Genomic DNA, 12599 nt, shown 5'->3' with positions numbered 1-12599 from the left:
TTGGAGTCTACCGCCGTAACAACACGATTCTACCAAGTTTCCGATTATGGTTCGTATTCAGTGATGTCTTTGGGATCCTTTGGCAACACTATGAGCTATGTGGATCACTTTTGGGATGTTCTGGGTCCTCCAAAATGTCCTGGAATACAGATCTTGGAGTCTACCGCCGTAACAACACGATTCTACCAAGTTTCCGATCATGGTTCATATTCAGTGATGTCCCTGGGACCCTTTGGCAACACTATGAGCTATGTGGATCACTTTTGGGATGTTCTGGGTCCTCCAAAGTGTTCTGGAATACAGATCTTGGAGTCTACCGCCATAACAACACGATTCTACCAAGTTTCCGATTATGGTTCGTATTCAGTGATGTCTTTGGGATCCTTTGGCAACACTCGAAGCTATGTGGATCACTTTTGGGATGATCTGGGTCCTCCAAAGTGTCCTGGAATACAGATCTTGGAGTCTACCGCCGTAACAACAAGATTCTACCAAGTTTCCGATTATGGTTCATATTCAGTGATGTCCCTGGAACCGTTGGAAACACTATGAGCTATGTGGGTCACTTTTGGGATGTTCTGGGTCCTCCAAAGTGTCCTGGAATACAGATCTTGGATTTTCCCACCGTAACAACATGATTCTACTAAGTTTCCGATCATGGTTCATATTCAGTGATGTCCCTGGGATCCTTTGACGAACACGAGAAACCAATCCGCGGACGTGGAGATAAGTGAGATTGAGGGGAAACCTCGTATATTTTGACCCATATAGAGTTCGATACCGATCATATAGCCCAATTTTCAGCTCGAATTTTGCCTGAGACTATGTTAGCGAGTAGAATGTTGCAGTTGAGGCATTTCTCCGTGTATTGCTACGGAGTTTTTCAACGCTCAGATTCAGCCGCCCACAGATCGTTCGAGAGATTGAATGTGTTGGGTTTGGCAGGTTTATGACTTGAACAAATTCAACTAACGCTGCAGTCAAAATCCTCCTCGAACGCCACCTACCCCTTTTGCCTCGCCAGATTGGATTCAAGCCATCCTTTCGCTTACAAAGCGAAACCCGCCAGGAGCTGGCATCCTTTAGCATTACTAGACTCCAAGAACTGTATTCCAGGACACTTTGGAGGACCCAGATCATCCCAAAAGTGATCCACATAGCTCATAGTGTTTCCAATGGCTCCCAGGGACATCACTGAATATGAACCATAATTGAAAACTTGGTAGAATCGTGTTGTTACGGCGGTAGACTCCAAGATCTGTATTCCAGGACACTTTGGAGGACCCAGAACATCCCAAAAGTGATCCACATAGCTCATAGTGTTGCCAAAGGGTCCCAGGGACATCACTGAATATGAACCATAATCGGAAACTTGGTAGAATCGTGTTGTTACGGCGGTAGACTCCAAGATCTGTATTCCAGGACACTTTGGAGGACCCAGAACATCCCAAAAGTGATCCACATAGCTTAGAGTGTTTCCAAAGGGTTCTAGGGACATCACTGAATATGAACCATGATCGGAAACTTGGTACAATCGTGTTGTTACGGAGGTATACTCCAAGATCTGAATTCCAGGACACTTTGGAGGACCCAGACCATCTCAAAAGTGATCCACATAGCTCATAGTGTTGCCAAAGGGTCCCAGGGATATCACTGAATGTGAACCATAATCGGAAACTTGGTAGAATCGTGTTGTTACGGCGGTAGACTCCAAGATCTGTGTTCTAGGACACTTTGGAGGACCCAGATCATCCCAAAAGTGATCCACATAGCTCATGGTGTTGCCCAGGGACATCACTGAATATGAACCATAATCGGAAACTTGGTAGAATCGTGTTGTTACGGCGGTAGACTCCAAGATCTGTATTCTAGGACACTTTGGAGGACCCAGAACATCCCAAAAGTGTTCCACATAGCTCAGAGTGTTTCCAAAGGGTTCTAGGGACATCACTGAATATGAACCATGATCGGTAACTTGGTACAATTGTGTTGTTACGGAGGTATACTCCAAGATCTGAATTCCAGGACACTTTGGAGGACCCAGAACATCCCAAAAGTGATCCACATAGCTCATAGTGTTGCCAAAGGGTCTCAGGGATATCACTGAATATGAACCATGATCGGAAACTTGGTAGAATCGTGTTGTTACGGCGGTAGACTCCAAGATCTGTATTCCAGGACACTTTCGAGGACCCAGAACATCCCAAAAGTGATCCACATAGCTCATAGTGTTGCCAAAGGGTCCCAGGGACATCACTGAATATGAACCATGATCAGAAACTTGGTACAATCGTGTTGTTACGGCGGTAGACTCCAAGATCTGTATTCCAGGACACTTTGGAGGACCCAGACCATCCCAAAAGTGATCAACATAGCGCAAAGTGTTGCCAAAGGGTCCCAGGGACATCACTGAATATGATCCATGATCGGAAACTTGGTATAATCGTGTTGTTACGGCGGTAGACTCCAAGATCTGTATTCTAGGACACTTTGGAGGACCCAGAACATCCCAAAAGTGATCCACATAGCTCATAGTGTTGCCAAAGAGTCCCAGGGACATCACTGAATATGAACCATGATCGGAAACTTGGTAGAATCGTGTTGTTACGGCGGTAGACTCCAAGATCTGTATTCCAGGACACTTTGGAGGACCAAGAACATCCCAAAAGTGATCCACATAGCTCATAGTGTTGCCAAAGGGTCCCAAGGACATCACTGAATATGAACCATGATCAGAAACTTGGTACAATCGTGTTGTTACGGCGGTAGACTCCAAGATCTGTATTCCAGGACACTTTGGAGGACCCAGACCATCCCAAAAGTGATCCACATAGCTCATAGTGTTGCCAAAGGGTCCCAGGGACATCACTGAATATGAACCATAATCGGAAACTTGGTAGAATCGTGTTGTTACGGCGGTAGACTCCAAGATCTGTATTCTAGGACACTTTGGAGGACCCAGAACATCCCAAAAGTGATCCACATAGCTCCTAGTGTTGCCAAAGAGTCCCAGGGACATCACTGAATATGAACCATGATCGGAAACTTGGTAGAATCGTGTTGTTACGGCGGTAGACTCCAAGATCTGTATTCTAGGACACTTTGGAGGACCCAGAACATCCCAAAAGTGATCCACATAGCTCATAGTGTTGCCAAAGGGTCCCAAGGACATCACTGAATATGAACCATGATCAGAAACTTGGTACAATCGTGTTGTTACGGCGGTAGACTCCAAGATCTGTATTCCAGGACACTTTGGAGGACCCAGACCATCCCAAAAGTGATCCACATAGCTCATAGTGTTGCCAAAGGGTCCCAGGGACATCACTGAATATGAACCATAATCGGAAACTTGGTAGAATCGTGTTGTTACGGCGGTAGACTCCAAGATCTGTATTCTAGGACACTTTGGAGGACCCAGAACATCCCAAAAGTGATCCACATAGCTCCTAGTGTTGCCAAAGAGTCCCAGGGACATCACTGAATATGAACCATGATCGGAAACTTGGTAGAATCGTGTTGTTACGGCGGTAGACTCCAAGATCTGTATTCCAGGACACTTTGGAGGACCCAGAACATCCCAAAAGTGATCCACATAGCTCATAGTGTTGCCAAAGGGTCCCAGGGACATCACTGAATATGAACCATAATCGGAAACTTGGTAGAATCGTGTTGTTACGGCGTTAGACTCCAAGATCTATATTCCAGGACACTTTGGAGGACCCAGAACGTCCAATGATGAAATGTAACTTTTTTTTGCCTGTTTCTGTTTACTCATGGAAAAAATGAACTACTGGTACCAAAATTGTAGATTAACACAGCTCAGAAAAATTCAGGCCTGAAAGGGTTAAGGGCACCAGCCACTCCAGGTTGTGGCCACTACTGTCGAAATGGCCATTATGTTCAGTATCAAAAACCATGAATTTTGATACCCATATTGCCACAACTCGTATGTTTCTGTAAATGTCCCCCCAGGCCCCGGGGGAACCTTCTTTGAGGGCACCGGCCACTCCAGGTTGTGGCCACTACTGTCGAAATGGCCATTATTATGTTCAGTATCAAAACCATGAATTTTGATACCCATATTGCCACAACTCGTATGTTTCTGTAAATGTCCCCCAGGCCCCGGAGGAACCTTCTTTGAGGGCACCGGCCACTCCAGGTTGTGGCCACTACTGTCGAAATGGCCATTATTATGTTCAGTATAAAAACCATGAATTTTGATACCCATATTGCCACAACTCGTATGTTTCTGTAAATGTCCCCCAGGCCCCGGGGAACCTTCTTTGAGGGCACCGGCCACTCCAGGTTGTGGCCACTACTGTCGAAATGGCCATTATTATGTTCAGTATAAAAACCATGAATTTTGATACCCATATTGCCACAACTCGTATGTTTCTGTAAATGTCCCCCCAGGCCCCGGGGGAACCTTCTTTGAGGGCACCGGCCACTCCAGGTTGTGGCCACTACTGTCGAAATGGCCATTATTATGTTCAGTATAAAAAACCATGAATTTTGATACCCATATTGCCACAACTCGTATGTTTCTGTAAATGTCCCCCCAGGCCCCGGGGGAACCTTCTTTGAGGGCACCGGCCACTCCTGGTTTTGGCCACCACTGTCGAATTGGCCATTTTTCATGAGAACCGCCGCATCATAGCGACTTCCACGCCGTCCGCTTCGCTCGAATTTCCTCCTTCTGCTGCCGGTGGTTCTTCCTTCTGGTTGCTGGTCCTCTTCTTCTATTGGCCGCTGCTGCTGCTGCTCCGCGCTGGCCCGACGTGCACAGTTCGAGTGCTCGTTCCAAAGTGACTTGCTTTTGCGAAATTTTCTGCTTAAATAGCGGCACAGCCGGAGAACGGCACAAAAGGGGCGCGGTCTCGAATGCATACGCTCGCTCTGGTTGGTCATCTGTCCGATTTGTACTGAAAAATTACTCATTTTGATTGCATGTTTTAAGTGCTTTAACTATGTTTAGTCAGACTATCTATGTAGTTAAACAATAGCTGAAGTCTTCCTCTTTCGATTGGTGGTCCAACCATCTGGATTGATTCACAGGGAAAAAAGATATAAGCGTTCAAAATGTCCCCTTTTTTAACGCTTAAAAGTGACGCTTTGGATCGAATTTCTGAACTGGCCCCCCAATATAGTAAGTAAAGACATAGTCCTATGTCAAAAGTATAATACTTTTTTGTTGAATAAAAAACCAACTTTTACAAAAAAAAAAAACAACTCCAAAAGTTCTCTTCGTTTAGTTTGATGAACTTATAACACAAAAACGTGCACTCACCATCACGTGTTCGGTGAATATCAAATTGCTCATGACAATCGTAACTCTGAGTATTGAAATTAGGGTGAATTGCTAATCATTGAAGAAATTTTATTTGTTCCAGAAAAACAAAAAATTAAATATCAAAACCACAACCGGAAAATTTTATCTATGCAATCAAAGAAGTTTCATAAAAATGGCAAATCACCCCACCAATTTAAAGCAAACTTTCCGGAACCAAAAGACAAAGACACTTGTTTTCAAGAAAAACCAAAGTCAAGCCATAGTTGCGCCCAAATATGAGGTGTGACAACCATGCATGCGGTGGTACACAACGATGGGTAGTTTTTCGGTCATGTTTTGCACATTGACACCGAAAATGAGGATAAAAGTGCGGGGGGTGGGGAGAGGGGGAATTCAAAATGTCATGACACAATCTTGACATTCACAAGGTTCATTCTCTCTCTCTCTCTCAAGGGAGCGCTAAAGGTTGATGTTGATTGGAAAACTTTCCTTCACCTTTTTGCCGCTTGCCGTATTGTTGGCTTTAAATATAAGTTGCTATTTATGAGGTTTTGAGGGTTATTTTTGGGAGATTTACACTGTGCAGAGTTTTTGGAAATAATCTTTTTGATTGATGATGATGAATAAGAAAAGAATGCTTCTTGGTTTTTAAAATTGTTAACACAAAAAAATCTTACATTTATAAAATATTGTCCTCATATTAGGACTATTTCCATATTTCGACCCCTGTGCCCTATTCTTAGTAGGTCCAAAATAGGGACATTTTCTTTCTACTAAAATCAACTTCTAACTTCGAACGGTACAGATTTTAGAATGCAATCGAATAGCCTGAATTGACTTCGTAATTATCACCTCTCGATACACTATGATGAAAAGCATTATTTTAAGTGTTCATGTTTGCTTTATCAATTTTGCACAATTTGTCTCACTTCCGAATGATAAAAAATCAAACAAAAAATCTAATCCCTTATGAAATAACAAAACATTGAATGCTATTTATCGTCGTACATCGTTCATACAAACACTCACATACACACGCAAACCCAAAGTATCCATATCCAATCGCATCAATCCAGTAGAAACAAACAAAACCGACCCGAAATAGGGTCGCATCTGTTTCCAATAAGAAGCTTGTCGGCGGCGGCAGCGAAAACATTTCTCTGGAATAGTTTATTCTTATTTTCGTTTATCATTTCGGCTCTACTCCGTTTCATCGCGTTTTTTTTGTTTAGTACAACCTCACACATACAAGCGCGCATACATACATGCAAGCTCATCAGTTGAGGCATGCATGGATTGATTTCGCGTTGTTTACTCTTTTATTTTTGATGCTCAATTTTAGTGTGTAAGTTAGAGTTTTAAATAATCTTAATATTGAATTATTTAAATAAAAATCCTTCGAAACTCACTCTTATAACATCACCATGATGCATAGTGCACACACAAATCGCACACACCTCACATGTTAATATTTATTGCAACCCCTTTTTTACGAGGGGCGCACACCTTGCGTTAAATAAATTTTATAAAACACGAAACAAAAGGGGGTAAAATTACAAACCCGTTACACCGAGAATATGTTGCGTAAAAAAGATCGAGATTGTTGGTGGCGATTGTGAGATTTGGAGATTATTTTTCTGGTTTCATTTTTTTATTTGTCTACAATCTCGCAATTTTTTTCACGAGGATTTTTAATTCTGTAATTTTTAAGAAACTTTGTCCATGCATTTCCTAAGTCAAAAGAAAAGAAGTCATTTGCATCATTAGTTCTCCATATTATATTGTGGGCTGGACATTCAAATCGAAATACGAAAATATGTATCTCGTGAAGATTTTATATTTGTCTTCAGAGAAGTTGTAGGTTATGATTTCGACTTATCATAAAAATTGGAAAACAGAAAAAAAGCTATTTTGGCAATTAATCACTAGAAGTTGAATTCGCAATATACTTTTTTCAATTTGAGATATTTTTTTCTTTTAGAGATTTTGCTTTAGTTAAGGATGGTGCAAAACTAATACCGGTAATTCAATGAAATAAAAGGAACTTAGTTTAAAAAAATCTGAAATATTTTCAAACAAAATTTCATAAATATTTTTTTGATGCTTAATCAAAATTGCAATCGAAAATGACTTCACACATTTGTTTTTATAAAATGCAACATTGTCAAGATTTAGGAATTTAGAGGAGGATTTTTTTAAAATGTTCTGTTTCTTGAAATTTCAACATACTTCATGAAGCAAAAGCACACGCCAAACAAATATTTTGGAAAGGCTGAGACAAATTTCTACTCATTCTTTTTTTTTTTGCTTTTTTGATCGGATTGCTGGTTGCTTAGAACCTCTTGAAGTAAAAAAAATGTGTAAAATTACTTTTTTCTCAGTGTTATCAAATCAGCCCTCATTTTCCAACTCACGATATCGTGGAAACTATCGGTAAGGTTATTAACGGAAAATAGTGAAACTTTTATGAAATTATATGCTTCCTTTAGTCAATATTATATTTTAAAATAAAAAACAAACCCAACACGATGTGTTTTGTAGAGCAAATTTATGAAGATTTTTTTTGTAAGTCTTTTATTAGCCACTATAAAAGAAGGCTCTTTTCCGAAAAAAGTATAACAGTTGAAATCACAAGCCATGGTATTAACATTTGAATGAAAAAAATGTTGAAAAGTACTACTTTCCCAAACAAGTGCTGAAAAATTCAACTTTTCAGCATCCATTTCAGCAGTTATTTTGAAAAGGGTTACTATTCGATTCTGTTATTTTTGTTAGGGAAAAGTAGGCTGTTTCGTCGTTTGAATGGGACAGGAAAAGTAATGAATTTCACGACGGAACTGCAAAATGTGCAATTTACATTTGCCTTGTTGTTTTGCAATCATTTCGTTTCCAATATATCTAATTAAATACGATTTTTTTGACGATATGATTCGGCTCAACGATTTTTTTTTCTAAATTTGAAAATATGTTTAATGGAATTTCTCAAATTTAAACATGTTTAAAATGTTAATAAACACAGGGGAATGCATTCTAAACATTGTTCAGCTTAAAATTTCGTAAAATATTTAAAGTTTTTAAAAAATATTGTTTTTTTTTTTTGACCGATTCACCCTTCAAGATGGGGGTGGTGGGATAGAGTTACACAATCTTTGAAAAATATTTGCAACGGCCACTAAAAATTTGACCTACAATAAATGTTCCGAACCAATTTAGGGGAAGGTGGGGCAAGACGACCATATGGAGCAAGAGGAACAATCGCTCGTACGGCCGTAATTTTTACAATTTTGATTATTTCCAGTATGAGGAATTGTTGCTAGCAATGCAATTAGCTGAGTCAACTACCACATAACCGCCAAAACGACGTAAACGCCACGGAGCATAAGATTTAATGAAGTTTTTTTCAAAACCTTTGTTTTCTTATAATATTTGGAAAGTACAAAATAAGGCATAGGATTCGTTTTATGGCAATTTTTTTCAAAATGCAATTTTTCCTAGATCAGTAGTGTCCCTACCAATGACTTGCACCTATTACAAAGTATGATTTAATTTTTGGTTATTTTTGTTGAGACCTTTAAAAAAATCTTGTTCGGGTGGGGCAAGTGTACCATACAGATTTTTAGTATGGAAAAAAATACGAATTGCTGCAACAACATATTTTATTGGGAAAGAAATACTTAAAAGTACTTAAAAACTGATGAATAATTGTTAACAAAAAATTTCCAAACAAAATATAGTGATATCATGAAAATTTACTATTTATCATCTAAGTAATTTTTTTTTTTTGTAAAAACGATAAAATTTTTAGTAAAATATTATTTTTTAATCTAAAAATGAAAGAAACGTTTCAAATACATTGTAATCTGATGTATCTAAGTGATAACAGTTCAATTGTTAGCAAATTAGCATCTTGTTTCATGCATTGTTCCTCTTGCCCCAACGGGTAGTTCGTCTTGCCCCACTAGTTGAGTAGAACGCATGGAAAATCAAAAATTTTAAAATCAGTTTTTTACAGTCAAAAACTGGATTTTTGAAAAACCTGTTCTATCAAAGTCTTAGTCAAGACCTGGAATAAGATGATTATAAAAAAATCCGACAAATTTTTCACGGTTATAACGAGCATTTCCTTAGCTTGTTACACTTGCCCCACTTTCCCCTACCAGATTTTCCGATATCTTTGAAATCAACCTAAAATCGATTTTTTTGTCATGAAATTACAACAAAACTTAATTTTCAATTTGTTTTGACTTTTTGGTCGCTTTTATGCAAACATTAGGTGCCATGGTGGTGAGAATCTGGTTCAGGTGGAATTGGTTCTATTCCCAATTATCGATTCCTAGGCAACTTGGGCTTAGACAATCATCACATCACATGGCGAAAATCCAGTCTGCAATCCGCTAAAATCACCGTCTCCTAGCAAAGCGAAGCGAAGCTTTTATGCAAACATTAGGTATTCGGTCGAATAACATGTTGGTCTTTACGTAATATTACATGCAAAAATATGTAACCAAACATTATGGGTCAACAGGTCCCCAATGAAAATTATAATGTTGGAAAAGTACCGGAAGTTTCATAACCACCCCATCATATTATACATTTTATGAAAGGTTTTTTAAAAAGACCTTTTTAATGCCAAGGATAGATCACAAATCTGACAACCAAATAAGAAGTTATAATCCCTTAGAATTCACAACCAAATAAGAAGTTATAATCCATTAGAATTCCTGTTGTGACCCGTTAAATGGGTAATCAAAAGACCTTCTCAACGAGTAATGAAACTCGAAGATCTGACAATCCTATTGAGAGTTTTGAGCATTTTAGTGATTTTTTTAGAATATGCGAGGAAGACCTCAACCACCTAAAAATGGATTAACACATAACGCAAAAATTGATTTTTGGACCATCTCTCCTCGCTTCGTAACAAAATTTAATAATGGGTCCGAGAGTTCAAATAATTTCGAAAAAATAAAAAAATAAACAACTACCGTCAACCGGGGCGAATCGGGACTACAGTCTGAATAAGGACAGCAGTTTCTAGAGCACTTGAAAGCTTGAAACTAATAATACCTAAATATCCAAATATTGTGCAGCATCAAGGAAACATAGCTGTTCCAATTCGCCTCATGTGTCCCGTTTTGCCCCAGACGACGAAACCCTGTTTGTTGAGTAAATTTAAGTAAATATTTTAATGAGTTCGTCAGATTAAAAAAAATATCGTGAACATATTTTTTCTAACTTCTGGTCAAAATCCTCATATTTTATCAGCAATCCACAACACCTGCACCTTAAATTAACGTTTCTCCCCGATGATTTCTAGTCCGCGGTTCTTACTGCAAGCAAGTTATTGTTAGAACAAGGTGGTGGCAGTGCACTTTCTTCCCTATTGCACTGCACTCATAAAACACACGCACCACAACTCTGACTACATCGCCGCTGCGCCCTAAATACAGTTTCTGCAGTGTAACATCTAGCTCTACAGGCAAGGTAGAACAGCTAGGGTCGCTGAAACAAATCAGCGCTTAATGTAAACGAACAATTACTTCCGCGTAAATTTACATACAACGCACTGTAAGCTGTGGCACAAAACCAGTTACACAGCTGGACAAATGCCTACTGGAGTAGAGAATCGCGGGGCAGATCTAGAACAGATTGAGGAAGGGCCGAACGGAAACCCGAAAATCGATTTTTTCATCACTCAAACTCAGAGTCGAGCAACTCTTGGAGTCATGGTTTGTTGTTGTTGTTGTTGTTTCGCAAAGTGTTCAAATTACGGACGGCGGATCTTGGGCGAAAGCGTCGAGTGTTTGTGGAAATTGGGAGAAATCATCGAAACCACCACGACGCCGATGCATTGTGGTGATGGAAACAGAGGAAAATATAAATCGCTGACGATTGAATCATCGAACTGAGGAGTAGAGATGGGAGGAAAGAGGATTTAATTGGGACTCACGGTTTTTTAATGAGGGAACCGACGAAGACCGCGTGAAGAAGCGCTTTGTCTGCAAACACCTCGCGGAAATTCCAAGCCGAAAGCGGCTGACGAAGAAGTGCAACTTGCAGACACCGAAAAAAAAGCAAGGAAAAACGATAACACAGCGAAATTGCACCAATTCGGTGTGACTTCTTATCACAGCACACAATAGCGGATCGTAGTGTGCGGCGACTACCACGACGACTACTGTCAAAAAGACGATGCAATCACCTCTCGAGAGGAAGTGGAAGAGACACTTACACACTTGGGAGTAAACAGCTCCGATAAGAGCTCAGCAGGCTTCGCCGCCACACACTTCTTAGCACTCTCTTCCTCTTGTCGTGCGCTGGCACATACACAGTAGGCTAGTAAATCACCAATAAACCACTACAACACACAAAGCACAAGAACGCACCCCTTCTTTTCCATAGGCACCTTTTATGCTCGGCATCGATTCAGAATAATCTTCACTGATGCACTCGCTGATTACTCGCGAATAATCATCTTTCACTCGCGTGAAAAACTCGCGAAATCGAACCGCCCCCCTAAACGCAACTTCTCAGTTATCCAAAAGGCCCGAGTTCGAGCCCACCGCCAGCAAGCGAAAAAAAAAACAGGAGCAGCAAAATATATTTGTAAACACACACACACACCGACAGCCACACAAGCGCGAACGCACGCACGCGGCGAATCTTTTCTTCGCGAGGGGAAACCCTTCAGCGCGCGAGCAGGTCTCCACACAGAATAAACGACGGCAACGCACACTTTGGTCCGCGGCTTCGAAACGTGAACGCGCGTTCGCATTCGCGACGGCAGCAGCGCTGATGAGAGAGCGGGAGCGGATTTTGAGATAAGGAAAAGAGAGAGAGAGAGAGAGAAATAAGGAGAGTGTAAGGTTTTTTGTTTTTGTTAGGGGGAAGCGTTGGCAGTTTTGTTTGTAAAATTTGAATGTATTGCAAAATAAAAAATATCTTCTGAAACATCTCAAATTGAACAAATAGAGCTATCGTTCATTGTGAAAAATATTTTATATATTATTTTAGTAAAGTGCCATCCTGTTTTTGGCAACACGACTTTTTGTCACATTAAATGTACATGTATGTATGTATGTATGTATGTAATGAACATGTACATAGGTCATTTTGATATGGGCGTATGTGCATCAGCATTAAAAAAATATATTAATGTTCCATAGGTTGATTTGCTACGGTTCTATGTGCACGTTTCACTCGATTGCACATAGGACTCCCGTGTGGTAAAACGACCTATATTTATTTGGTGTAGAATTTATTAAGAATGCTTTTAGGTTGTTTTGTATTTTATCAATAACTTTAAAAA

General features: G+C 39.9%; 1 protein-coding gene across 7 annotated transcripts in view; it reads right to left on the bottom strand.

Moving 5' to 3' along the window:
* Window positions 1–12029, bottom strand: part of LOC6046401 — a 213409-nt gene extending 201380 nt beyond the window's left edge. For 4 of the 7 annotated variants that reach the window (XR_005276524.1, XR_005276525.1, XM_038248400.1 and 1 more), the window contains exon 1: window positions 11523–12029. The gene's annotated coding sequence lies outside the window, so the exon portion shown is untranslated. Of the gene's footprint in view, window positions 1–11240; window positions 11497–11522 lie in introns of those variants that run through there. The other 3 variants (XR_005276527.1, XR_005276528.1, XR_005276526.1) reach the window with 2 other exon arrangements.
* Between the last annotated feature and the right edge of the window lie 570 nt (window positions 12030–12599).

This window comes from Culex quinquefasciatus, chromosome 1, assembly GCF_015732765.1.
Source record: "Culex quinquefasciatus strain JHB chromosome 1, VPISU_Cqui_1.0_pri_paternal, whole genome shotgun sequence".
In the NCBI taxonomy this organism is placed as follows: Eukaryota; Metazoa; Arthropoda; class Insecta; order Diptera; family Culicidae; genus Culex; species Culex quinquefasciatus.
This window is presented reverse-complemented; position numbering and strand designations above follow the sequence as displayed.